The sequence below is a fragment of the Mus pahari genome, chromosome 2, assembly GCF_900095145.1.
Source record: "Mus pahari chromosome 2, PAHARI_EIJ_v1.1, whole genome shotgun sequence".
In the NCBI taxonomy this organism is placed as follows: Eukaryota; Metazoa; Chordata; class Mammalia; order Rodentia; family Muridae; genus Mus; species Mus pahari.
In genome coordinates this window covers 129,776,608-129,803,157 of record NC_034591.1, presented here as the reverse complement: position 1 = coordinate 129,803,157, position 26,550 = coordinate 129,776,608, and the positions used below count along the sequence as shown (strand labels likewise).

General features: G+C 49.5%; 1 protein-coding gene and 1 long non-coding RNA gene across 9 annotated transcripts in view; one reads left to right on the top strand and one right to left on the bottom strand.

Moving 5' to 3' along the window:
• Positions 1–843: 843 nt before the first annotated feature.
• Positions 844–26,550, bottom strand: part of LOC110315249 — a 46,958-nt gene continuing 21,251 nt past the window's right edge. Inside the window, exons 2-3 of the long non-coding RNA XR_002380208.1 lie at positions 2,637–2,772; positions 844–2,058 (exon numbers count right to left, since the gene is read on the bottom strand). This is a non-coding gene — a long non-coding RNA (uncharacterized LOC110315249). The remainder of the gene's footprint in view (positions 2,059–2,636; positions 2,773–26,550) is intronic.
• The window catches only part of Atp2b2 (ATPase plasma membrane Ca2+ transporting 2), a 293,782-nt gene continuing 278,377 nt past the window's right edge, over positions 11,146–26,550 (top strand). For 4 of the 8 annotated variants that reach the window (XM_029535206.1, XM_029535205.1, XM_029535204.1 and 1 more), the window contains exon 1: positions 11,147–11,194. The gene's annotated coding sequence lies outside the window, so the exon portion shown is untranslated. Of the gene's footprint in view, positions 11,195–26,550 lie in introns of all 8 variants that reach the window. The other 4 variants (XM_029535211.1, XM_029535209.1, XM_029535208.1 and 1 more) reach the window with 2 other exon arrangements.

Below are 26,550 nucleotides of genomic sequence, written 5' to 3'. Positions count from 1 at the left end.
TTATGTATAATAAAGGCACACACCAACCCTTGTAGGAGGTTCATTTCATAAGGCTGTGTGTGTTAGATTTCCTCCATGGAGAATCACTTCAGGATACAAACATCTAATACAGCTGTATCTCGACTCTCTCCTCCGTAGACTGTGAGAACATGGAAATCAAAAGTGCACAATCTTTGCCCATCAAAGTATTCTGAGAACCTGGCAAAGGGCGTGGCCTTGAGAAGAGAGCAGTGAATACTCGTTAACTGAATCACTGAACAAATGGTGAGAGAAAAAGGTGGAGAGGGGAGGAGCAATAAGGACCATGGTGAATATTGATCATCAAACATTTACTGAGCACTTATTATGCACCTCAGGTATGCACTATCTCTTTTAACCTACGGAAGTCCTTCTTTATCCAGCTTTATGTTTTCTCTCATGTTTTCTTATGTTTTTCACCTGACTGATATGTTTATTTTATGTCTCATTTTCTCATTCATGTAAATATAGGAACTCAGAACTTTTGTCTTGTTTCTTCCTCTGTCTCTAGGGAAGGATACCAATGCCTGGAACAGCACTGATGTTCGGTGGCCGGAGGAAGAAATACCTAAGTAGATGGATCATCACAAGAATGATGTGAGGGCAGTATAGCTACTGTGTAATTCTTTTATTTTGAGAATTTTCTACATGAGTAGTGTATTTACATCATTACACCTTCCCTCTCCCCTGCAACTTCTCCCATTCTCCCACTCTCTCTTAAACTGTTGCTCTCTCCTTTAATGATTATCTGACATAAATATGTATGTATGTGTCACAGTTAGGGTTACTATTGCTGTGATGACACACCATGACCAAAAGGAAGTTGGGGAAGAAAGGGTTTATTTCACTTGAAACTCCATACCACAGTTCATCATCAAAAGTGGGTGGGGTGTGTGTGGGAGAGGAACTCAAGCAGGGCACAAACCTGGAGGCAGAGCTGAGGCAGAGACCATGGAGGGATGCTGCTTACTGGCTTGCTCCCCACGGATTTCTCAGCCTGCTTTCTTATAGAACCCAGGACCATCAGTCCAGAGATGACACAATCCACAATGGGCAGGGCCTGCCCCCATCAATCACTAATAGAAAATGCCCTACAGGCTTGCCTGTAACCTGGTCTTATAGAGGCATTTTCTCAGTAAAGGCTCATCTCCAGTGACCCTAGCTTGTGTCAACTTGACATAAAACTAGTCAGCACAGTGTGTGTATAAATCCAACCTACTGAGTCCACTTAGTGTTGCTCGTATGTACATGTGTTTAGGACCGATCACTTGGGGCTGAAAAACCTATCAGGGGGATCATCCCTAGAAAGGACTGATTCTCCATCTCTCGGGAGCCATTAATTACCTGTGGCTCTTCATCTGTGGCTTTGTGCAAGCTTTGCATCCACACTGGGGTGCTAATTGTTGTCGTCATTGTTCAGGTCTCCTTTAGGTGGCCATATTGTTCCTTCCTTGATGTGTTCTGAGCCTTGTGTAGGAGTTGTATTGTAGATGTATCAGCTGGGGTGCAGCACCCTGTGGTCATTTGTTCTCTGCATTTAGACCAGTTGTAAATTTCTGTGATGGTCTCTGCCGGCTGCGCAATGAAGCTTCTTTGACAAGGGCTGAGAGCTACATTTATCTGTGGTTGGAAGGATGAAGTTGAGAGACTGTGCTGGTTTAGGAAAGTAGTAGGTTCTTCTCTGAGAGCCATGACCTCACTAGCCACTGGTCATTGGCTGGGTTTTGAATACGATTTCTCTCCTGTTGAGTGTCCCTAAACTCCAATTAGATGTGGGTGCCATCCGTGCACCCTGGGGGCATCTTCCAGGCTGGTCATTGTTGTGGTTCATTGGCTTTACATCTGGGTAAAACTTTTCATTGCTTTTCTCCTTTGGCAGCTTGCATGGCTCCTTCAGATACCATGGGAGCCATTCCTCAGGGAGGAGTCTTCAAGGTCAGTTTCTGCTGGATTCCTCCAAATCCTTTTGCTGAATTGCATGGCGTCTTGAGCATGCCCTTTCAAGTCCTGGGGTTGCAGGGCATGTATACCACAGACCAGCTGTGGAGCAGGGAAAGAGGAACTGAGGCTTACATGAGATTTACGAAGTGTTAAAAAGAAAGAGGGGCATATGACTGGTATTCAATAAAAAGACAGTGTCTTGGGATGGTCTAGACTTAGCACTTGACAAATGATAATGGCCTGGAATGGTCTATCCCTGCCTACTCTTCCTGTCCATAGTCTCTCCTTGCTTCTCTAATGCTCTAACTTCTTCCCCTACCTGCTAAGTTCCCTGCCACCTCCCAGTGACACCATATCCTAGGGCCAAGTCCACAGTACATAAACCTCAGAAACACTGCAGATGGAAGCTAAGGTTAGGGCCGCACCTGGGCCTTTGAACCTAATAAGCCTTTACCCACAAGTCCGAGTTCTTAACTGAGCTGACCTTCTGGGTTGGGTTTCCCCAGAAGCAAACCTGAGATGAGACACAAGGACTTTACTTGGTGGACGATCCCAGGAGAGTCCACAGGAGACAGACAAGCAAAGCAGGGATGGCATCATGGGTCTCCAGTGGCAACCAATGGATAACCTATCTCAGCGATACCATGGGGGTGGCACTACAGCATGCATGCAGATACCTGCTCCATAGGCCACCATGAGGGTTGATCATGGGGCATCAACTCCCTGAAGGATGGCCTTGCCCGGCCCTCAGCATTGGCTTGGGGATGAGCCATACCCAGACAAAAGGCCTCCAGCACAGAGCTGTTGTACTTTCTGCCGAGAGGCCGCAGAGGAACCCTGGCAGGGCTGTTTTGGGATACCACGCAGTCACACTCCCAAAAGCTGCCCCCTCTTCCCCAGGATGACATTTAAAGGCCATAGACACGCTAGAGAGAAACCTTTTCCTCTTGGCAGCCCTCCACCTCCACACCCCACGCATCTCCTCACACTTCTCGTGACCTATGGTTCTTCAAGGCTCGGCTTAAGACACAAGCTAGATCTGGCCTGACCTGGGCTTACCACGGCTCTCTTGGGTTTAATCTTCTCCAAGTGTGAAAAATTTAAACTAGCCGATGACATTTAAACATCAAAGTGTTCACACAAAACTCCAAATATCCAACTTCTCCTGGCAACATTAAAAAGATCTAAGCTTCTATCCCTGCTTGGCCAGAGCCACAGGGAACCACATGGCTATCCTCATTCAACAGGGCAGGTGACACTACCTGTCCTCTCTAGCCCATACCCTAACCCTTCCTCCCTCATCCTCAACACAGAGCACTCAGCCAGCAGAGCCGCTGAGGGCAAAACCCTGACAGGGTCTTGTTCTTGAGGGGCCTGCAGCTTGATCTTGGGTGACCCCATTCAGTTTCCTTTCCCCCCCCCTCCAGTCACAGCTGGTCCCCCTCCAGTCACAGCTGTCCCCTGTCCCCAGTATTTTCTGCAGTCCCTGAAGTGACAGACAGCATTTCCTGTCCACAGCTGCATTCACTGTTCCTCCAGCCAGCCTGGCAAATAGCGCCACACACAACCTGAATCCCCAGGGTTCCCTGAAGTGGATTTGACCCTTGCCCCATGAGATTGCTCCATCTGAACTCAAGGGACTGTGTTCTCAGACCTACAGTGCAGGAAGGCCTTGTTGAGTCTTACCTTCATGCATACAGTCTCTCTAAGCGCAGGGTCTTTGAAGCCTGGAATTGTTCTTCCACAGCCTGCTGGTTTATATTCAGTGTACAGGAAACGCTCCCTCGTGGAAAGCTATGTTCAACGCAGGTCCCCACTTCTGCATTTCTTCCTTTGAGTCTTCTTGTGCAGGCCCTCTTGCTGCAATGGAAGGGCCTGCCTTCCTAAGTGTTTGGCTTTGGTGCAACCCTGAGCCATGTGGGACTGTCTTCTTCCGAGGTGGGGGAACCACACTATGCCTACACACCTTTGAGTCCTACCCACACACAAGGTCCACTCACCGTGGTGGGCGTGCACACATGGAAAGTAAACAGATGGGTGACTTTAGCTGTGGCCACCTAGCCACCTTCCCTCTCCAAGTCTCACCTCACACCCTCACCCTCCACACCTTCCCCTCTATCACATGTTGCTTCCACTACTTTGGCCTCTCAGAAAAAAAAACAAAAAAACAAAAACAAAAAACCACTCTGGGGCAGCCAAGAGTCAGGCATTCCCCTGTTCAGTGCAGATACGTTGTCTATAAAACTGTAAAATGGGGTGAGTGCTGCTTGATCCTTCAGCCCTCTAGAAGTGTGGGCTGGTTTAGGAACTGATTTATTTTCATTATTGTAAGGATTAGCATATTAATTGTGAGAATTAATGAGTTTCATGGTGGCATTTCCGTATGTGTATGTAACATGTCTCCATCAGGCTTGGCCTCCGTGTGCTTGGAGAATTGATGAGTTTCATGGTGGCATTTCCGTATGTGTATGTAACATGTCTCCATCAGGCTTGGTCTCCGTGTGCTTGGCCTCTCCAAGCAAGCCTGACATTTCACCATCTGTGTTCAGTTTGTTCTTTTTATTTTCTACTTTCCTTTTCCTCCCCTTCCCCTCGACCTCCTCTCTCCCCCTCCCTACCTCTTTCCCTTTCATCTACTTTTCATCCTCTCCTTCAGTTTCATTTTTAACTTTTTTTTTTTAAATAAATGAAACAAATTTTCATGGTGCAGAATGTGGCGTCACACAGCCCAAGCTGGCCTTGACCTCACCAGGTACCCCAGGCCAGACTAGAGCTCACAGTGATTTCCTGCGCTGGGATCACAGGCACATGCCACATGCCAGCCTTTTTATTGTTTCATCTTTTACTTTCCACATATGAGAGAGAAAACATGTGATTCTGTCTTTCTTCATCTGTCTTGTGCAGAGCATGATAACTTTGCTCCACTTTGCTGTGAGGACCGAATGTCAATATTCTTTATGACTCAATAAACCATTCCCCCAACACACACTCACACACACACACACACACACACACACACACATGCACACATGCACACTCATGCACACACATTTATCTGTAGGTGAACACCTAGGCTGACCCAATATCTAGGCTGCTATGACTTGAACTATAATGGGCACGCATGTGCAAATGTCTCCTTTGTATGCTGACCTCATTTCCTTCAGTTATATTCCCGGGAGTGGCATGGCGCTGTCATATGGTATTTCTATTTTTAGTTTTTTGAGAAAGCTCCCTACTGACTTCCATGGCAGCAATGGTAATTTACATCCCCACCAAAAATCTGTAAGGGTTCATGTTCTCCACATACAGCATTTGTTACTTATGTCTTTTATTATAACTTTTCTCATTGGATGAGATAAAATCTCAATGTCATTTTGATTTGCCGTTCTCTGATGGCTTAAGGATACTGAGTGCTTTTGTGTGTGTATTTTTTTTTAATCATTTTTACCTCTTGGCTTGAGTTGTAGCTGTTCCATGTATCTGCCTACTTACTGATTGGATTATTACAAGAACCTTGTTAAGTCTTTGAGTTCTTTCTATATTGTGGCTACTAATCCCATGTTAGATGAATGACTGGCAGACTTTCTCCCACTTCTTTCTGTTCCCTCTTATATGTGCATTTTATGGGGAAATACTTTCCAGGGAGAGAGAGAGAGAGAGAGAGAAAGAGAGAGAGAGAGAGAGAGAGAGAGAGAGAGAGAGAGAGAGAGAGAGAAGGTTGGCACTGCCTGACCCTGTGGTGTGCACTGACTGAAATATACCCTTCAGTGTATACTGGCTCCCATCAGCTAAAGCCAAGGTCTTCTGGAGAAGGCACAAGCAAGAAGAAGCCAGTAACGTGGAGCAAGGCCTGGTGGGACCTGCCTTGTGGACAGAGGCCTGGTGGGAGCCTGCCTTGTGGACAGAGGCCTGGTGGGTCCTGCCTTGTGGACAGAGGCCTGGTGGGTCCTGCCTTGTGGAATTGCTGGGACCAGCCCATGTGTTTACCAAGGACAGAGTTGGGGATGCAGCTTCGTGGTGCAGTACTTGCCTGCCACGTTCAAGGCCCTGGGGTTCTGGGGGGGATCTACTGAGGGCCATAGAGATATGGCCCTCCTAGAGATATGGTCTAAATGTGAAGTACCCTGTTGTCTCCGGTATTTAAACCCCTGTCCTCAGTTGGTGGTACTGTAAGGTGCAGTTTAGGAGGTGCAACTTGGTTGGAGGAAGTGCATCACTTGACTGGGCCTCTGAGAGTTAAACATTTCTTTCTCTGCTTTGTGCTTTCAGTTCAAGAGGTGAGTTTTCAGCTCCCAGTTCCTGCCACCATGACGGCCACTGGTTGCCATGCCTCTTCTCTGCCATCCAGGACTCTTACCCTTCTGGAACCATAAGCGATGGCCAGTTTCTTCTTTAAGATGCCTTGGTTGTGGCGTTTTATCACAGCAACAGAAAAGTAACAAATGCAGGTGGGAACTGAAATGTTGCAACTTTCTTGGGAACCCAGCTGCCAGTCCACCCAAAGGCTTCCTCAATGCCTTTCATTTTTCTTCAGAGTTAATTGGCCTCCCCCTCACTTGGTGTGTGTTGTTTTGCACGCGTGTGCACACACACACACACACACACACACACACACACACACACACACGTGACCCGAGAAAATACCATGCTCATAAAAAAAAAAAATCCTCCCAGCTCTGAAACGTACAGGGTGGGCTGTCCCTCTCTCTGTTCCATCTTTGCTGGTGGCATTTGGTACTGTGAATATGTCATCCTGACTTTTTTTTCCCCTACCCTCAAAAAATCCCTTAAAGGGCAGGGACTGTTTTGTAAATTTCTTTATCCCCAACTCAAAAAAATGCCCACTTAGCCCACGAGCCAGATTGTCTCAAGTTCTATACGACAGGGTGAGGTGTGGGCTGCACCTTTCCAGTCTCACCTGCTACCCAGAGTCCCAGTCAGGAGCCCAGCCACAGACCCAAGACTTTAGTCACCAGTGTGTCCTGGTGGAAGTTCTCCAGGTAGGTGAGGTGAAAACACACCTTAGAATTCACTGTGAAAGGCAAGCTCCATCCCTTGAGTGTCTGACATCCGTTCATTACAGTACCACCCACTTTCTGCAGAGTAGGATTATCTGTGAGTGTGTGCACATGTTTGTGTGTGTGTGTGTGTACATGTGTTTATGTGCATGTTTGTGTGTGTGTGCAATGTGCACAAGTGTGAAAGTCAGAACAATATCACGTATCTTTTTTTACCTTCTACCTTGTTGAGAGCCCCCTCTCTCATTTTCTCTCTCTCTCTCTTATTTTCTCTCTCTCTCTCTCTCTCTCTCTCTCTCTCTCTCTCTCTCTCTCTCACTCCTCTTGTTCTCTCAGTGTTATCTTCATATGCCAGGCCAGCTGGCATCTGAGAAGCATCTAGCTTTAAATGAGTTCTAAGGATTTGAACTCCGGTCCTTGTGCAGGTGCTTTCCCCATTGAGCTTTCTCCACAGGCCTATAGTAGGATTATTATTTTGTGCCTGTGCAGTTACTAATTTAATCTGACTAAAACAGTGGCATGCAGGCATTGCGGGGAGTCAGGAAGCTGAAGGCAGCTTTAATTCTGGCAGGACAAAAGCACAGAGAGAACTTCCCCGGCTGTGGGTATATTTCTCTCCAACACACAAACACCAGGACCATCTTCCTCTGGTGAGGAAGTCAGGGATGCCGGACATCCCGGCTCTCCCTGAGCGTGCTTTCTCCGCACTCTGTTTCCTGGTCCTGCAGGCAGGAGCACCCATTTCCCTCCTGCCTTCCAACTCCATCTCCCAAGAAGTCTCCAACTTTCAGGAGTCTGTCAGGGCCCTATTTTTAGTGGAGTGAGACTTCTGCGGGGTGTCCAGATTGGCGCACTTCCTCTTTACCAGATGGGCTGCGGCAACCATGGAGCCTACTGCGTCCTCAGTTCCCGCTGTGGTCACCTCATGTAACCTTTGACAGTTCTGCAACCTCACCCTGCCCAGCCCCAGTCCACTCCCAGATGCGGAAACCGAGGCTCAGTGAGGACCCCTGACCCCTTGTGACCCACTTCCACATGCAGTAGGGAAGTCTCACCCCAGCCTCTCAGCTTGCCGCCCTCCATCGATGGGGTATGGTGTTTCCTTCCTGACACTCCCATGATCCTTTGTGCCTTTGAGATGCTCAGGACAACAAACTACCAGAGAGGAGAGTGTGAGCGTGTCTATGATATCAGTCCCAAGCATTGAGCTGCCTCCTAACCAGGGCCACGAGCTGCCGGCCTGAGGACCCGACAGCACATAGGGGTTCTGTGGTGCCCCTAAAGATGTGCATTTAAAAAATTTGTTGATGGCATTTAAAGATCAAGAATGCTCATATAAAAATTCAAATGCCCAGCTTCTCTTGTAAACTGAAAACTCACTAAGTTCCTATCGGTGCTCGGCCACAGTCAAATGGAGCTGTGCATTGCCCACTCCCAGATGCCACAGTCTTCGGTGTGCCTTATGGCCTCCCTGATGCTGGCTCACTTTGAAGGCAGCATTGCTATCTCATAGGTAAAGTCCAGAACAGGGAGCAGGAAATCACCCCACTGGGAATCACCTGGTCCTCACAGGGGTTTGAGGCTGGCCTCCCGTTTTCCATCGTACCTCCCAGGTCATCTTGAAAAACTCCAGCAGCTTAGCACACAGTTGGTGCTGGGGAGGAACTGTGGCTGAATGCTCCTCCTGAGGCCAAGGAATGTGTGATTCCTCAAACAGATGAATCAGTGGATTCAGAGGCTGAAACCATGCCCCTGGCCCCATGGAACTATAAGTCACCACACTGCCTCTTGACTCCTGCCTTTTGTTTCCTGCAACAGAATATCACTATTGTAGCCTAGGCTAGCATGAGACTTTGTAGCCTGGGCTGGCCTCCAGATCATTAGCAGTCCTTCTGCCTCAGCCTCCCAAGTGCTGGGATCACAAGAGTGAGTTGGGTTTTTTTGTTTTTTTAATTTTATTTTTCCCCTCTTTCCAACTTGGCTGCTGGTTCCTGAAGATCGTACAAGAGACAGTTGCTAAGCCAGTGCTTTGAACCCAGACTGGGGAAAGACTGCTCAAGAGAGGAAGAGACAGCTCCATAGAAGGGCAGCATGGCACAGAACTTGGAGAGCTCTGTGGAGAGCAGCACTGAGACCGAAGAGAAGGGTGCAGGAAGGCATTGGATGGAGTCCTGAGGTGTGGGGTTTCTGGGTTACTGTTGCTGTGAAGAAACACTATGACCAAAGGCGACTTGGAAAGGAATGGAGAGGAATGGCTTACACTTCCATCTCACTGTTCATCTGGGAAAGCATTCAGGACCACAACTCAATCAGGATCGAAAGCTGGGGGTAGGAACTGACACAGGGGCCAGAGGGGTGCTGCTCACTGGCTTGCTCCTCAAGGCTTGCTCAGCCTACTTTCTTATAGAACCCAGGGCCACCAACCCAGGGATGGCATCTCCCATAATGGTCTGGGCCCTCCGGCGGATTTTTGAGTTCGAGGCCAGCCTGGTCTACAGAGTGAGTTCCAGGACAGCCAGGGCTACACAGAGAAACCCTGTCTTGAAACAAACAAACAAACAAACAAACAAACAGCTCTACGGGCTTGCCTATAACCAGATCTTACAGAGGCATTTTCTCGATTGAGGCTCCCACCTCTCTGATGACTCTAGCTTGTATCAAGCTAACATTAAAAACTACCTTGCACATAGGAGTACCAGGGAGCCACTTCAAGGCTTTGGAGTAGGACCAGCATGATCAATGTCTGGCTTCAAGTCTTAGCAGAGGTTGTGAGAACCTGCAAGAACTAAGAGCAGATTCTGGGGAAGCTCCAGAGGGCTGTGATGACTGGTGAGTGGGAAAACCTGGGGCTGCTTAGCAAGCCCACCATGTCTGTGTCTTCAGCTGGGATGGGGGAGGCAAGAAGAGATAGGCTGGGATGGGGGAGGGGAGAAGAGCTAGGCCTGGTTGTGGTATCGGTAAAGAGATGTCCTCTCCTCGGCCAGGGATGGTGTAGAAGATACAGGTGTTGCCTGCCAAGCCGAGTGTGGATCAGCGAGAACCTAGCCCTGAGCCAAGCTTGGGGACACCTTCAGTCACACCTGAGAGGTCTCCACCTAATGGCTAGTTCCCAGCCCCCTCTCCCTGCCCTCCTAGCTTAAACCCTGCATAGAAGTAACCATTGCTCCATCCCAGGGCTGCAGAGCTCAGGCCTGGTGAGTTTGGGCCCATTGATGGTGTCAAGGTCCAGAGTGTCCACTGAAAACAGATATCCCAATATGTGAACTTCAGGATCTGCTCAGTGACTGACCCTCCCTCACTAGGGAGACTAACCAGGGGAGGTCAGTTACCCTGCTGGGTGCATCGGGTGGGGGCCCACCTTCTATTCTCCTGCCTTCTGCGAGGAGTGCATTTGGCTTTTTATAAAGCCAATAAATAAATAAACAAGCGGGCATGATTAATTGATGGCATGGCGCGGACCCAGGCGCTGGGAGTCAGTGGCCTGGCTTCTGCAGGCGCTCAGCTTTTCTGCGACTTGGGGCCTGCGCCAAGGAGGGGAAGCCTAAGTGGGGAGGTTGTTTCCCGGGGTGCCTGGGGTTTTCAACTTGCTTCTCAGGCAGGGCCCCTTGTCCTGGACTCCTCCAGGCCCTAGTGGGGCCACAGCAGAGGCTGAGGGCCAACCATTGTCCTTTCTAGGAGTGTCAAAGATCTCAGGGCTAAAACCTTCAGCATCGTCGATCCAAACAATCCCCTCCAAAGCTGGTCTCCCCACAGACCCTCTCACCCTTAGTCACTCATGGGTTTCCTTGGGGGTGGGGGGTGGATGCTTCTGACCCATGAGCAGAGATGGGGAGAAGGAATGTTTAGGGACTCTCAGTGAGGGGTGTCTGGGGAAGGGGCTATGGCCAGCAGACAGAGATGGAGCTGGTACCCAGGGAGGGAAATGCGTCCTCATGGCCCACCCGCGTGAGTGGCGGGGCGAGTGAGGGCGGGGTGGGGGGGCGCTGTCCGAGCCGAGTTCGGGGAGGGCCCGAGGGGAGCGGGGGAGGAGAGAGCGGGAGGAGGGAGCGGCGGGCGGAGCGCAGTGCAGCGGCGGCGGCGGGAGCTCGAGCGGGCGCGGGGCGCAGAGGCGGCGGCGGCGGCGGGGACGCAGGGCCGGGCCGGGCCGGGCGCGCAGCAGGGGCGGCGGCAGCGGCAGCGGCAGCGGCGGCGGCATCGTCGCCCCGGAGCGGGCGCAGGTGAGGGTCGGCGGGACCGGGCCGGGGCCTCTCTACCCCGCTGCCCGCACGGGCTCTGCCACCTTTCCCGCGGCTTCTTCCCTGTAGCCCGGGGGGACCCAGCGGCCTCGGCTGCAGCCAGAGCTTGGCCAGGGGGGCCCCCGGTGTCCGCGGTGTCAGCTGTGACCTTGAGCGGGCACTCAGAGGCGGGCGCGGCGCGGGGAGGGGGCGCGCAAACTTTCCGGAGCTAGGGGCGTTCAGAACGCGGGGACCCCTATCAGCCTGTCCCCCCCAGATATCACCAGCCTCCTGCACCTGGCTTCCCCCCTCAGTATCCGATAGGGCTGCGTTCCCGTAGTCTGTTGCCCCTGCGCCTGGGATGCTATCTGAGCTGTGAACAGGGACGCGGACAGGCAGCTTCTCTCCCCAAAAGTGGCTACCCGGTGAGAGAGCTTTCTACCCTATGCTCTATGCATCTCAGGCCTCATCTTTTCTGGGCGCCCTCCATCTGCCCACAGTTCCTCCCCAAGCTCGCATGGGTCCCCCACCTGGTGACAGGAGAGCTCCAAAGCTCGGAAGGCCAGCTGTTGGTCACTAGAACCGCAGTGTGGGTTTCCGGCCCCACTGCACGAGCTGTTTGTGAAAGTGGCCTTGGGCCAGTCTGTCTTAGGCCCTTATGGTGGGCCACTGTGTTTCTGAACACCTGGGTTCACCCCGGGCCTGGTCACCCCAGAGAGCCTGGTCACCCCAGAGGAAAAGATATTTTGGCCATAGGGGGTGCCCTTGCTCTAGAAACACAGCCTCTTAGATCGGTACCCTTGGAAAAGGGACATGAGGCCCAGAGAGGGTGAGCCAGCTTCAAGGTCACACAGCCAGGAAAAGATGGAGAACTGAGCTTTCTTCTTATCATGATTTATTTGGCTCCTATGAGAGAAGGTTCTGGATCTAGGATGTCCTGCTTCTCATTAGCCCTGGGTCTCTGACAAATCTCTCTCTCTCTCTCTCTCTCTCTCTCTCTCTCTCTCTCTCTCTCTCTCTCTCTTTTTGTTTCCTTATATGTAAAATAGTAATAGCTACCTCATTAGGGCTATTTTGACAGCTAACTGAGCCAATGTTCTTTATTTTTGCCACAATGCTTAGCATGCCATCTGTGACCAACCAACCAACCAACCAACCTTGGTAGGATTCCTTTCTGTGCACAGATCTGGGAATAAAAAAAAAAAAAAAGCCTGGCTCCCTCCTTCCACTTCTGGGTTCTAGACTGAGGTGGGCTCTCCCCTGTGTCCTAATGGATGGGTGGGGACAGCGCCTGCTGGGCCTGTGTCTCTTTGAGTCCCGTTCTGTAGAAACGAAGACCCAGGACCCTCACAAGCCTGCTGCTCCCAGTGGAGCTGTGGTCTCCTGTAGCCTCCAAGGAGGAAATCAATACTGATTCCCAACTGGGACAGGAAGTTGGGTGCTGCTGTGGCCAGGGACAGTGGGGAACTCACTCCTGCTCCCTGCTACTGGGCAGAGGCTCACTCTTCCACCCGCTCTGCTTACCTCAATGAGAGGCTATCCCTCATCCCTCTCCAGTGGTGTTGGCAGCAAAGTCTGGGCATGGGGTAGGGACCGGGGCTCACTCACTTACCGATTCATGTACATGGCCTTGATCCCAGCCTAAGAAATACCAGAAGTCACTCACAGTTCCCAGCAAGGCACATTCCTGCCAGAAGCCAAGCATGTCTCAGACCTGGAGACATATTCATTCATTTGATTTTATTAACCACATGCTAAGCACTCCTTAGTGTGCCAGGGGCACACCGGTAAATAAAAGTAGACCTGACCTCAGGCAAGTAGGCTGTGGCTATATAGCTTCTCATTTAAACTGAGACTTTTGAGAATAAGCCATAACAGTACCAGGGCCAGGCATAAACCAGGAAGACCCAGTCACACTGGGACCATGGGCTATCCAGCCGTGGTATTCACATGCCAGTGTCCAGAGAGAGCCATTAAATGCTAACGGCTTTGGGTCAGCATCTGGTTTATCCCTCACAAACCCACAAGATTGACATTACCATATATGTCATATCTATGCAGCTAGTTAGGCGTAGAATTGGAACCTTTCTACTCTTTTAACTGCTCTGCTGTGCTCTGCATCAGAGATGAGGAATACCAGAGCCTGGGGTACTCACATCTCTCCTATAGACACTAGCAGGTGGCGGCCAGCCAGCAGCACAAAGGCTGTGGTGGATACTGACCTGACCTGGGGTTGGGGGATGGTGAGAATAGTAATAGCTACCTTATTAAGGCTATTTTGCATTAGGGCCTGCTTCTGCATAGAGAAGTCAGCAGTAGCTTCCTGGGGGAGGGGACTTTTGACCTGGACTTTGACGGGAGAGTTAGGAGCTTGACATACTGTGGAAGTTGGTAGGGAATCCATAGAGGAAGCATCTCCGCCCAGCAGAAACTGTGGGGTATGCAGACTATTTGGAGGCAGCACCCCCAAAGTAGGTCCAGGACAAGACTCAAATCTGGAAGAGCAGAGAGCTATCAGAGGTTCAGTCTCATCAGGGCGGGCAATGGCTTGTGACATGTTCTGGTTTCAGAAGGACTGGCAAAGGTCCAATAATGCTGCATTTGGGAAACAGAGAGATGGGAGTGGAGATGAGGCTGTATTGAGCAGAGAAAGAAAATCAGCTCAATGGAGCATCCATCCAACAGGGCTTTTCTTTCCCCAGGTCTATCCTGTGGCCTGCCTGCAAGGTCACACAGTCAGGGGGTGATATAGGATCACTGCAGATGAAAGGGGCCTGTATCTGTAGCAGCGCAGAGGTGTCCCCCCCAAGCAGACTGACCGCCAAGAAGCGAAACACTAAACTAGCAGAGGCCCAGGGCTTTTAGCAAAGTACTTTGAAAATAAGAAACATGAGCACTATAAATTAAGTATTGCCCATTTGTTAAACCCCATACAAACCACTTTAACTCCCCTGCTCTCTTAACCTCAGTTGCCGTATGAGTCTGAGGCTAATAAAATGCACTTTACTAATAACCTTTTTCCTGGAATCTTCAAGAATTCTGTCTTGCCTCTGTCCCCTGCTCTCCAGCTAAGTCAGCCATGAACCAAGCAGAGGACTGGGGCTCACTGGGGCCTTAGAGTTAGAAAATCTGAATAAACATATCTGGGAGGTGGAAGAGAATCTGATAAAAGATTAAGTGGGGAGGGAGCAGAGGTAGGTGTGTGTGTGTGTGTGTGTGTGTGTTAACCTGCTGAGCCATCTAGTCCTACAGTTCTTATCAACTGTAGAGGCCCACTGTTTTGTTTAAATTGGATCCAAATATGTAGCTGATTCTGTGCAAGGATAGGGGAGAAATGGGAGGTAGAAAGAAGGGGAAAGACAGATAAGAGAAAGAAAAGAAAGGAATGTGTTTAAAGCAGCGTTGGAAAAAGGAGGCAGCTCAGTGGTAAAGCATGTATGAGGCCCTGGGTACACACACACACACACACACACACACACACACACACACTCGTTCACACACACACGTATGCATGCATACACACATGCACACACACATGCACACACACATGCACACACACACATGCACACACACACATGCACACACACACACACACACACACACACGAACACAGGCACACATTCCAAATTTAAATATTAAACTCCTGCCAGGTGTCCCCAGCTGTGTGAGACATTGTCCCATGTTTATCTATTATCTTCCCAGTGATACTATGGAGCAGGCGACACTACCACTGGTTGAACTCTATTCAGGTGTGGTAAGCCAAGAGGTAGGAGAAGGCTGCTAGTGAAAGTCCAGTGTGTAGCTCAAGGTCTCAAGGGGTGGGAGCCCTGTGCCTGGAAGGACATCCAGAGAAGTGTCATTGGCCAAGAAGTGGAGAAATCGGTGGGGAACAGGCTTTGCTGTGGCCTGCCTGGGAAGGCAAGTGGGCGTAAGAATTGTCCAGTCAGGGCCATTTCAGTAGGTTTGGGAGTAAAGGAGCTGTTCCTAAGTTCTCTTGTTCCTGGCCCCAGGCTGTATGTAGGGCAAGGGAATGCTGGCCCAGAGACCAGAGTTGTGTTCAGGAGGTAGCGGGGCATGCAGGCTAAGCCAGCTCTTTTCCTGTCTCTATGATTGAGCACCCCTCACAGGGACTGTCTATCCAGTAAAAGACCCAACAAAGCCCAAAGAAGTAAAAAACAAAACAAAACAAAACAAAAACCCCCATAAAATATAGACATCAAAAAGTAGCTATTAGGATCCACAGTGACAGATAAGGAAAGTGAGACTCAGAAGATTTCAGTAAATGCTCGGATACCTGCAAAGAGTGCGCTAGGTAGAAGGCTTGCTGGGTTCCTGGGTTCTAGGAAATGGCAGGTGTTGAGCCCTCATAAATATCATCTCCCACACACACATGCTCTTACAACAGTTGGAGGAATGGCAGAAGACAGAAATAGAGTCTCCCAACTCCCCTCCCCCACCCCCACCCCACCCCCAGATCTACAGGTTAACATGCCTGGATTCAGTCAGCTTTTGATGAGAAATATTCAGGGGAAAAAACTACATCTGTACTGAACTTGTACTGGTTTTTCTCCTTGTCATTATTCCCTAGACAATACAATGACAACTATTTACATATTATTTGCATATTAGGCGATATTACAGGTGAAGAAGTCTGAAGGAAACAGGAGGATGTGTGGGGTGGGAGGGGAGTCTATGCTAATTCTGCACAGTGTTAGACAATGGCCTTGGGCACCTGCAGATTTCCACACAGTGAACTGTCCTGGGTACCAAGGGACAGCTGTGCGATTTGTCTTCCTGATGGCATAGAAGTGGAGTTAGAGGGCAGGACTGGGACAGACTGAGGAGACTCCAGGATTAGCTTTCTGACAGACTCCTTCCCTCCTGAGAGGAGGAAGGACATCCAGTCTCCATCCCAAGGACCAATAAGGGAAGACTCTGCCTCCATAGAGCGGACCGAGGGAAGGGGCTGGAAAGGCCAGAGGGAGCTTCAGCTTGGAGTCTCTTGACAAGGAAGGGTCCCTGGGGAGTGAGCAAGGAGCAGGCGTGTTCTTGCTCCCCTGGGAACCCCTTCCTGAATGCAGTGTTGTGCCTGGCTAGGCATCCTGAGAAGTGTAAGGATAGGATGCCCATGGCTTCTCCTAGAGTCTCAGAGAGCTCTCGGCTCAAGACGCAGGAAGGAGAGGAGAAGGCATAATGGGGGTGTGGGGGTGCCCTAAAAAGAAAGCTTTCCTCCTTGCTCCAGCCCTAGCCCAGGTGCTATAACTATTGTAGCCTATCACTGGTGAGATTCCAGAGACTGACCCACTTCCTTGTTCAGAAATCAAACTGAATGGGGCTAGTGAGGTGGTTCCAAGAGTAAAGTGCTTGCAGTACAAGCCCAAGGACCTGAGTTCAAATCCCAGCATCCACATAAAAGTTAGCCTGGTAATGCACATCTCTAAACCCAGTGCTGGGGAGCAGACACACACACACACACACACACACACATCTATTGGAGAAAAAAGTGGCACCATCCCTTTTATTAGGTTCAGCTTGATAAAATGACTGTGGAGGTGGTTGGCCATGGCCGAGGCAGAGCAGGCCAGGTTAATATGTCTCTGTGCAGTGGTAGACGTGTACATTTGTGCACATCTGTTTCTATGCTGAACTGTCTTTATGTCATCCTGCCAGGAAGTGATTCAGGTCACTGAGCAGTGTGGCAAGATGATGCCCATGTGCCCATGGGTATTTCTTCTGCATGCAAAGCCAAAATAGACGTTGCCCCACTGTGACTCTACCTATATCTCCATAGCCAGCATCTTCTGCTCTCTCTGGGGTCCATTTGCATAATCTCACAGGTTCAAGCTCCTGACCCCAGCCCTTGGTTTAACCTTCAGATACTTGACCTCTGGTTACCTCACCATTTCTGAGTTTACCAAACTAGAAAGCTTTAGGCAGAGACAGTAGCAGAGTTGTGGGGGGCTGGGGATCTTGCCTAGAAGAGGACAGTAAACCCCAAATCTTGTCTCATGTGACTAGGGAAGCATGCCCAAAGAAGGTGGATCCTGGCTGCAAGTCCATATGTATTTTTTCCTCTTTTCAAAATAAAAGTAGTTCTGTCTCCCCCTGGCTATAGAGATGTTATGTAATGATTATGTAAAATTCAAATGGTATCAAAAAGTATAAAGAAGAAAGTAAGATTCAGATGAAATGTGGTGAAACAAAGCTTACTCCTGCTAACCCTTCTGTCAAATGTCCTTCCAGATGGTTCTCTGTGGCTGATGAATACTATATTTTTGAGCCTTTTACATACTAAAAGAGCTTGAACATCTTAGATATCAATAAATACATTCTAACTCATCTTTTCTGGGTGACTCACCCACCACTTGTTTATTGTGGCTTTTCCTGGTGGGTACCTAGGTTATGTACAGGATATTCTATCAGAAGTAACACTGTGCTGGGACTCTCATGGACTGCTGGGCACAGATCCAGGCATTCTAAGGATACGGCCTCAGAATTGGAGCCAATGAATCTTCCAGAAGTATTTGGGGCAAAAGAAGAGAGGAAAGCCACAGGACTGCTGGGTAGAGAAACTGGCTTAGGGGCCATTTATGAAGGTCTGTAGGAAGAGGGATACATGCTGGGTATAGACCATGGAGAGTGGGGCGGGCCAGACTTCCAGTGCTATTTCAGAGGAAACATCGCACAAACAAAGGTGGACATGGTGACAATTTTACTCCCTGGGCAATAGGCAGTCAGGTAAACTTTCTTCTATGTGGCCTCCTTTGAACATTTCTACCACTCTGGAAAGAAGGTCTCTTCCATCCTTGTTCTACAGAAGAGTCTAAAAGGTCATTTTCTTCTTTTATCAAAATTTCTCACACTATAAAACCATCTCATTCTTGTGTCTCAGTGGCAGACACTGGGTCACATGGCCATGACAAAAACCAGGTACCACCAAGAGAATGGAGCAGCAAGACCTAAACAGACCACAGTCAGTAGCCACAGGGCAGGACTCCCAACAGGGTCCTGCCAACCAAAAGGGTACAGGGAGAAGCTTCTGAGGGGACAGTGCCCAGAAACTGTCCACTATGCACTCACTTGGCCAGAAGTGGTGTATGGAGAGGGGTTCTTGTGGTCTTCAACAACTACCACAGGGCCAAGGCATATGAGTAAACTCTGAATGCTGGTTGGTTGGTTGGTTGGTTAGCTGATTTGTTGGTTGGTTAGTTAGTTAGCTGATTGGTTGGTTGGTTAGTTGATTGGTTGGTTGGCTGGTTAGCTGGTTGAATAACTGATTAAAATTAATCAGTACCTGTTACTCCTAATTCTGATATTCAGGAGTCTCTGAGTACCAGAAGAGCTGATGCTCTGACAACTGGGGAGGGTAGCTCAGGGTTTTCAGAGATTGTAGAGACAGTGTTGACCACTGATATGTTGCAATACAAGAGCCCCTGAAGGGCATGGCAGTGGCTTGACTCTAAAGCACACAGGGCCTACTAGGAAGAAGCCATATCTGTAGGTGCCAGAGACATTGGAGGTGGCCCACAGGTACAGCAGCAGAATTGTGGTGTGGACAAGGTCAACCAGAGAGACTGATGGTGAGAGGGCTAGAAGGGAGCTCTCCTCACATGAGGGCTTGTGGTATTTGGGACACTATGGCTGTCCTGCTGCACTCTTGGCTTTCCTGTGTCTGTGTAGGGACACCTTCCACTCTCAGACTATAGATGAGGAAGCTGATGCAGAGAGTGAGGTGACTTGCACAACATCAAGAGCCAGGAAGACGCATGCTCTGATAGAGACTATGGCTCTGTTCTGGAAAGATGTGGGAAGTGATGAGCATGATGGACCCACTCAAGACCAGTGGGTGGTGGACTGTGAGTGGGCAAAGGGGAGCCTGGAAACTGTCAGGAAGGCCTAGAAAAGGTTTGATGGGAGAGGCGCCTAGAGCAGGATCCAAGATTGGCTTGAGGAGCTGTGGTCATTGGCACTGAACCTCACTTCAAATCTCTGCTGTACCAACTAGGTGTGTGACCCTGGACTTGATACTTCCCTTCTCTGTGCCCTAATTCCATCATCTGTAGGAGGGTTATGCTTAACCATGGGCTCAGGGCCCAACACGTCCTACAGATTTAACAAATGGAATAGTTGTTAGCATCATCCAACATTGCTGTTTAAAATGTGGTCATGAGAGCTCCATGTACTAGGGGCCTGGTCTCCCTTTCAACTTTAGTTATCACCAGCTTGCTTAGCTCACAGGATGACTTTCCAGCCTCTACCTACCATGGGGGAGTCGGTCTGACCACTGGCTAGCAGTGACACCTGCTCAGGAGTCCATGTTGTATCAGCTAGAAAGGAGAGGGCTACCATGAGTGAGGGGCTCAGAAACAAATGTGTGAGATCTGAGCCACCTTTAGAGAAACTAAAGGTAAGGGCAGGGGTGAGGGTGGGTGGAAGAATAGCCAGGAGACAGAGCAAGCTGAGCTCTGGTCAAGACCAGGCCGTGATGACCCGGGTTGGGAAAGCTAGGGATGTCCAGAGGTGATGATCAGGAAACATGGCAGCAAGACTTGAGATCAGCAGCACCTGCTATGAGAAAGAGACAGACAGACAGACAGACAGACAGACAGACAGACAGACAGACAGAGGAAAATCATGCCCCCCTCATAGATATTTGATGCCCAGAGTAGGACTTTGAAGACACTGTTCAAAGCCTGAAGGTGAATTTCCCAAAAGGTTTTCAGGAATGGCTGAGGCTATGCTGGGACACATGCCTATGAAATCCCCTTGTGTTCTATACCTGGGGCCAAGGTTTTATAACCAGAGTCAGAAATCGCGTGGAAGTGTGTGTAGGCGGATGACCCTGGACAGCTTCCACAGTAGAGAGGAGGAGAGGGTATTTTTATCTGCAAACACGGAGCCATAGTGGGTGAGGCCGGGAGGAGGCTGCTTCCTGCCCTGAGCGTGTCACCCACTGCTGTGTTAAGATGCAAACTGTTTTTCGACAGAAGTCGCAGAAGCGTTTTGCTCAGAGCGGGTCGCAGGCTCAGGCTTAGAACCAGGGAACATGTCTGGGAATCTAGAATGCTGGATCCCAGTCTGCAGATCGATCCCGAGAGCCCCCCTGCGTGTTTCCTCCTGCCTCTGCAAGACAGATGCACCAGACCAGCTTGTGCACATGTCTGTTACAACCTTTGAATCTGCAGTCTGTAGGTCAGCACACAGCTGAGGGCCTTCCTGGTCTTGGATGGCTCCCTCAGTCTTATGGTCTGCTGAGGCTGCGAAGACCATTCTGCAGAGCCAGGGGATCTCCTGTGTGGGGAGAAGGTGCTGGCTCCAGGCCCGGTTATGGGGACCTCGGCTGCGAATGCCTGTCTCTGTTCCATGCAGAGTTTCATCCCTTCTCTAGCCCGAGTTTGTTTGTATAGTGGTGGCAGAGTTAGGGGTGAACAGTCCAGGACAGTCAAATACCACACTCAGAATTAACACCACACCAAATCTCAGCACACCACCCGCAAGCCACGCTATCTAAACATCTAAGAAATGGGAAAGAGAAGTCCCAAGGCCCCACTGGACAGGGTGTGGATACTGAAGGTCCTGAGCACCTCTGAAGGCCACAGATACCTTCAGTGTCACAGTTGGCAACATTGCCCCTGGCCTCAAACGCTGTTGGTGGAAGCCACCTCCTGGTCTTGGTTGTGCTCACAGGTCCTCTGGCTGTGCAGAGCTGTCCAAAAGCATCTAAAGGAAGTCAGCTTTTCGCTTTGGACTGTCAGGGGTTTGGGAATTTGTTTTTGCCTTTGATGGTGTGTGTGATGTGTATGTGTGTTTGAGTGTGCGTGCGTGTGTGTGTGTGTGTGTGTGTGTGTGTGTGTGTGTGATTTGTGTGTGTATATGTGTGTTTTGGTTTGGGCATGTGAGTGTGTTTTATTTTCTATGTGTGTGTATGTGTGTATGTGTATGAGAGAGACAGAGAGACAGAGAGACAGAGAGAGAATGATAAGAATTGGACCCTAACTGTAGACTCAGCCGAGCAGTTTCCACACTAAGGATATTATACCAGAGCAGGTTGGCAGTATCTACTTAGATTAACCCCAAATGTGAAGTAAACAGCAATGGCATACCTAGTCAGTAGAATATGACCCAGCAACGAAAAGGAGCAAACTCCTGACATATGCAGCAGCCTGGGTGAGCCTCAGAGTAAAAACGTCCCAAACTGTCCCCACAGAGACACCTTGCTTTCGTTTGTGTTAGCCAGATGACCTAAGAATAGATTTGGTGATTGTCGGGACTAGGGACTGAACTCTGGTGACTGGGGTGAGAGATATTTTGCTCTAAGGACTGGCAGGGGAGAATCTCACAAGGATGGTGTGGTGCCTTGGGACTGTCTACCCTGTCCCTGCGAACTCCCACAGTGGAGCAAGAGACGTACGTGGGAGATGTCAGATACCTGCTGGAGGAGGCTGCACCAACCCAGTTTTTAGATTAGCATGTTCTCCTTCACAGGAACATCATGCTTTGCCACGACAAACGGCTGTGAAACATGCGTCAAGTGTCCATGTCCTCGAGGACACCAGACACTGTGTCTGTCAACATTGTCACCAGGAGCATACGTCCCATCCCGGACTTGAAAACTTTGTGTCACAGTTAAGAGGACTAAGTTATTAAAGGGGACTGGAGTTCGGTTCCATGCCCAGCCCCTCTGGGAAGTCTGCAGCCACTCACAGATACCGGGAAGCTAGGCTCTGTATCATAATTAATGAGTGATCCTCTCATTGGGGTCACAGGGTCACAAGTAAGGACCAGTTAGAGGTAACCACTCAGCCACCCTTGGAGAAGCTCCCAGGCATACAAGGGAGCCTTTGGAGGCTGGTAGGTGACTTCACTTTTCCCTACCTCTGCTGGACCTGTTCTTACCCACCATGAGTCTTGACCTCAGGTGAGAATGTCTTCCACCACTCTCTGTGGTGTCTGACGCCCACAAGATCGTCACAGCTCAGTGAAGCTTCTCAGAACCATTGCATGGCACGGTTGACATGAGCAGATGGGGGTGGGGTTTGGTTGGGTTTCTGGTGGGTCTTGTTTGTGTTTGTTTGTTTTGGAGGGTGTGTGTGTGTGTGTGTGTGTGTGTGTGTGTGTGTGAAGGTGAGTGTTGACCTCTGAGTCCTAAGAACACTTGTCCATCTCTTGATCTCTTGGCTTTTGAGCTAGCTAGGAGGAGCAAGTGACCATCTATATTAATAAGGAAACTTACCCAATGAGGACATTAAGGCTCTGAAGCCTTAGTAACTCTCCCTTGAAAGCCCCATGCCTGCTCGTTCAAGGGCACCTGGCTTTTCCCCTAAGCACCTCTCTTACTCCTGTTCCTCACATTAGTGGGCAGGGAAAGGAAAAGAAAAGAAAAGAAAAGAAAAGAAAAGAAAAGAAAAGAAAAGAAAAGAAAAGAAAAGAAAAGATCTCAGAGCTGATAATAATAACTTTTAATTTATTCTCCATGTATTTAATTACTTATTTTGCGAATGTAGAGGTCAGAGGATACCCCGGGAAGAGTTCATTCTCGTCCCACCTCGTGGGTTCCAGGAAGATGCTCGAGCCCTCAGATCTTTGCTCTCTGAGCTGCCTGCGGTCGCCCACTGAGTTGTCTTGCTGGCCCCTTGCTGACAAACTCTGGAGCTGGAAAGGTGGCTCAGCAGTTAAGAGTACTGACTGCTCTTGCAGAGGACCCAAGTTCAATTCCCAGAACCCACATGGTGTTTTATAACCACCTCTGTAACTCCAGTTCCAGAGGATCCAAGGCCCTTTTCTGGCCTCTGCATATGCTACACATGCGTGTGGTGCACAGATATACATGCATGCATACAGGCAAAATATCCATACACATAAAAGTAAATCATTTTTAAAAGGATTCAATATAGCTTATTCACTCACTCACTCACTTGTTCATTCATTCATTCATTCATTCAATAGCCTATGACTGACCCTGAGCACTTGATTCTCACCAGCTTTCGGGGGGTGGGGGAGGGACCAGGAGAGTTCCCCACTTTGGCTTCAGAAGCTCCAAGAACTTACATCCCAGGAATCATACAAGCCAGCCGAGATGTCTACACTGGAAGATGTTCTGGACATTGTGAAGAGAATCATTGCAGACCCAGGGATTCCCCCAGGGAGAGCATGGCCAGTCAGGCTCCGTCATCTGTTTCTTACTGGGTCCTTATGAACATCTCTTAGCCGACTACAGCAAAGGCTACAGGGCCAGATGACTTCTCTGCAGCAGGCAAGCCCCAGTGCCCACAGAACAGAAATTAATGAGTGATACTGGGGAAAGAGGCAGGGAATAAGGCAGCAGCTATTGTCGGTGCTCAACCAAGGCAGCATCCGACAGCTGCATCTGTGAGGCAACTCTGCCCATCCTTTGAGCAGAAAGCAGCATCACATTAGCCTGGATTTTGTTTGCTTGCCAACTTGAGGCTTTGTGTCTTATAAAAAAATATGCATATTTTTAATAAATAAAAAAACTTGAGTTTAATGCCCCCAGTCTCTCAAAAGAAGATCCATCTATGTCTTACTCCAGTGACATAGAATAAGGTTGGATGAACTGGGTTCAATCTTGGTCTTTCTGTCAGCTTTCAGTCTCTGGACTTCAGCTTTCTCAGCTGTAAAGCAAGGATTGGATGGTAGCAGTTTTAGATTAAGAAGGGGTCTGTATAGAAAATGCCCCACCCCTCTAGTTGATATTAGACTCTACTTATAGAGCAAGCCAACACATACGCACACAATGCACACACGTACACACATGCACGTGTGCATATGAGCACTCTAAAAGTCTCTCTTATGTTGAGCAGTGTCAGGCACCAGGGTACCGGAGTGAGATACTATCTGACTCTGGGATTTTGCCTGCTCTGGCTCATGGTTTGAGGTTTCAGAGGCTGGAAATCACTGTCCTCTGCTTTGATGTCCAAGTCTGGAGCAGAGGAATGGAGTCAAGACATTCTCTAGTTTCCAGTTTCTCCTGGAAGCTCCCAAGTCTTGGCACACAGTGACCCTGGAGACTTCCACAGGGCCTCGATACTGGGCCCAAGTGGTGTGGACGTGTCTAGAAAGCGGCTACTTGTCTTCATGGGCAACCTGAACATTGCCCCTCTTAGGCTGCTATGGGAATAGCAGAGCTTGTGTGGGGACAGAAGTGTCTCTCGTGGGATGATATCAAAGCAAGCTGCTTGGCTCTGAGGACAGCTGTAGGGCCCTATCTTCTCCTAGACACATAGGCTCCTTGTTTCTTCCCCTGTCCACTGGGCCACACAGTCTAGAAACCAGCAAAATGAGGAGCCTAATGCGGTAGTCCTAGGAACCCACTACATGGGACATCACTCTGTAAATAGGGGAGGTAGAATCCCCCCCACCCCACATTGTAAAGGAAACACCTGGGCTTCCAGAACACAAAAAAAACTTCCAGAAGCCACACAACCAGCCAATGGCTGAGTCCGGGTTTCCTCAGTACCTGCACTGACATTTGTAGCCTAGAGGATATATTCCAGCTGGGTACAGTGGGATGCCTGCAGAGGTAGAAGGGTGGCTGTGCTTCCGAGGTCAGCAGAACAAGGCCTGGGGGATGGCTCGGTGGATAAAGTGTTTGCTGAGCTAATGTGAGGGCTTGGGCTCATAGCCTCAGAACCCACATAAAAGCCAGATGGGTATGGCAGCCACCTATGATCCCAGTGATGATTACAGAAGTGGGGGGGGGGGGGAATCTCACTGGCAAGCCGGCCAGCTAGAGTGGCTGAATCAGCAAGTTCTGCACTTGTTGAGAGACTGCCTCGGTTAAAAAGTGGAGAACCAAGAAGGAAGACCTGACATCAGCCTCAGGCTCCCACATGCATTGCGGGCATGGACACGCACCCAAACACACACACACACACCATCCCACAGTCACATGAGCCCTCCTACGTGCACACTTACCATGTGTCCCCACAACATGCATCCCCATACTTAAATGCATATATATGTATGTACACACATGCTATGCACACACACATTCACATTTTAAAAAGGGAACTCTCTCTTTTGGCCAGTGCTGATCAGGTCTTCACGAAGTGCCCCCCACATGTGGGCAAACAGCTCAGTCAAGGATCAGCAGATGCTGGAGCACCTTCTTGCATGCCCGGCTCTCACTTTGGATTTGGGAATTCAGTGACCAGAGGAGTGGCTGAGCAGGTGGCTATGGTTTGGAGTTTGAAACACGCCATCCACAGTCTTTCTGAAAGTGGGTTGGGCCCCTTGTACAGCTTCAGAATTCACATAAAAATGTGTGGTATCCAAGGTGTGGGCTTTTTTTTTTTTAATTTGTAAATGATGGCATAGACCAAAAACCTCCAATCCAAAATGCTCTGAAATCCAAAACCTTTTGAACGGTCATGTTAGCACCTAAGACATTTTAGAGTTTGGGTTCATTGGATTACATAACCAGGCGACATGTCCTGTCTGTAGGTGAATACTTTTCCTCAAGCGGCCAAACGTTCCTCATCTCTCTGCTCAGCACTCGGTCATTCAGGCAGGCCCTGCATCCACCAAAGTCACTTTTGGTCTCCAGGGATAAGTGGGGACTCACTGACTTACCCTTCAGTCATCGGAGAGGAGAGAGTTCAGAGCCACAATAGAGCACCTGTGAGGAAGTGACTATGGCAAAGACACGCTGCAGACGCCTCAGTTTGTTCTTCTGTGAAATGGATAGTTGCTTTTGCAGGGCATGATGGAAGTGTGGAGAGTCATGTCTGCATCTCTTCTCTCCATCTGCCTCTCAGTCACTTGGGCCATTCCAGCAGGTACGCACGCAGAGGAAAGAGCAGCTGAGGGAGGTGGGTGTTCTGTGGGTGAACACGGTATTCTTGATCTTAGAGACCTCTTTTGAGGATCCAGCGTGTCCATCTCATATTGTGAGCAATGTCACTGGATGCCTCGGATCCCCTTAGCGCCTCTTTATGGTTGACAGGAACACAGTATTCTTTCGATGTCAGTGTTACTGTTGGGGTGTGAGTGCCCCACCCCAGTCTTCAGGCCTGCCCTGCGATTTAGCAACAAAATTTTCCAGGAGTAGGGGGTGAGCAGAATAGGGAGTGGTTATTAGTGTACCTTTTCGATCTCTGCAAGCCCTTCTTAACTAGATTCCCTTCATCTGGGATGTTCTTCCTCCTCTGTCTTGTTCCTTCATTGAACACCTGCTGTGGGTTCTGCCTACAAAGCCCAAGACTGGGAAAGTATGTGCAGACAGACCAACATCCACAAGGCTCTCCACGTGTCAAAGCAAAGCATCTTAGCGGTTGCTTGGCAACCAAGCCAGGACAGTGTGATGATGGCCCATAGCAGGTGAAGTGGTCCACGGCTGA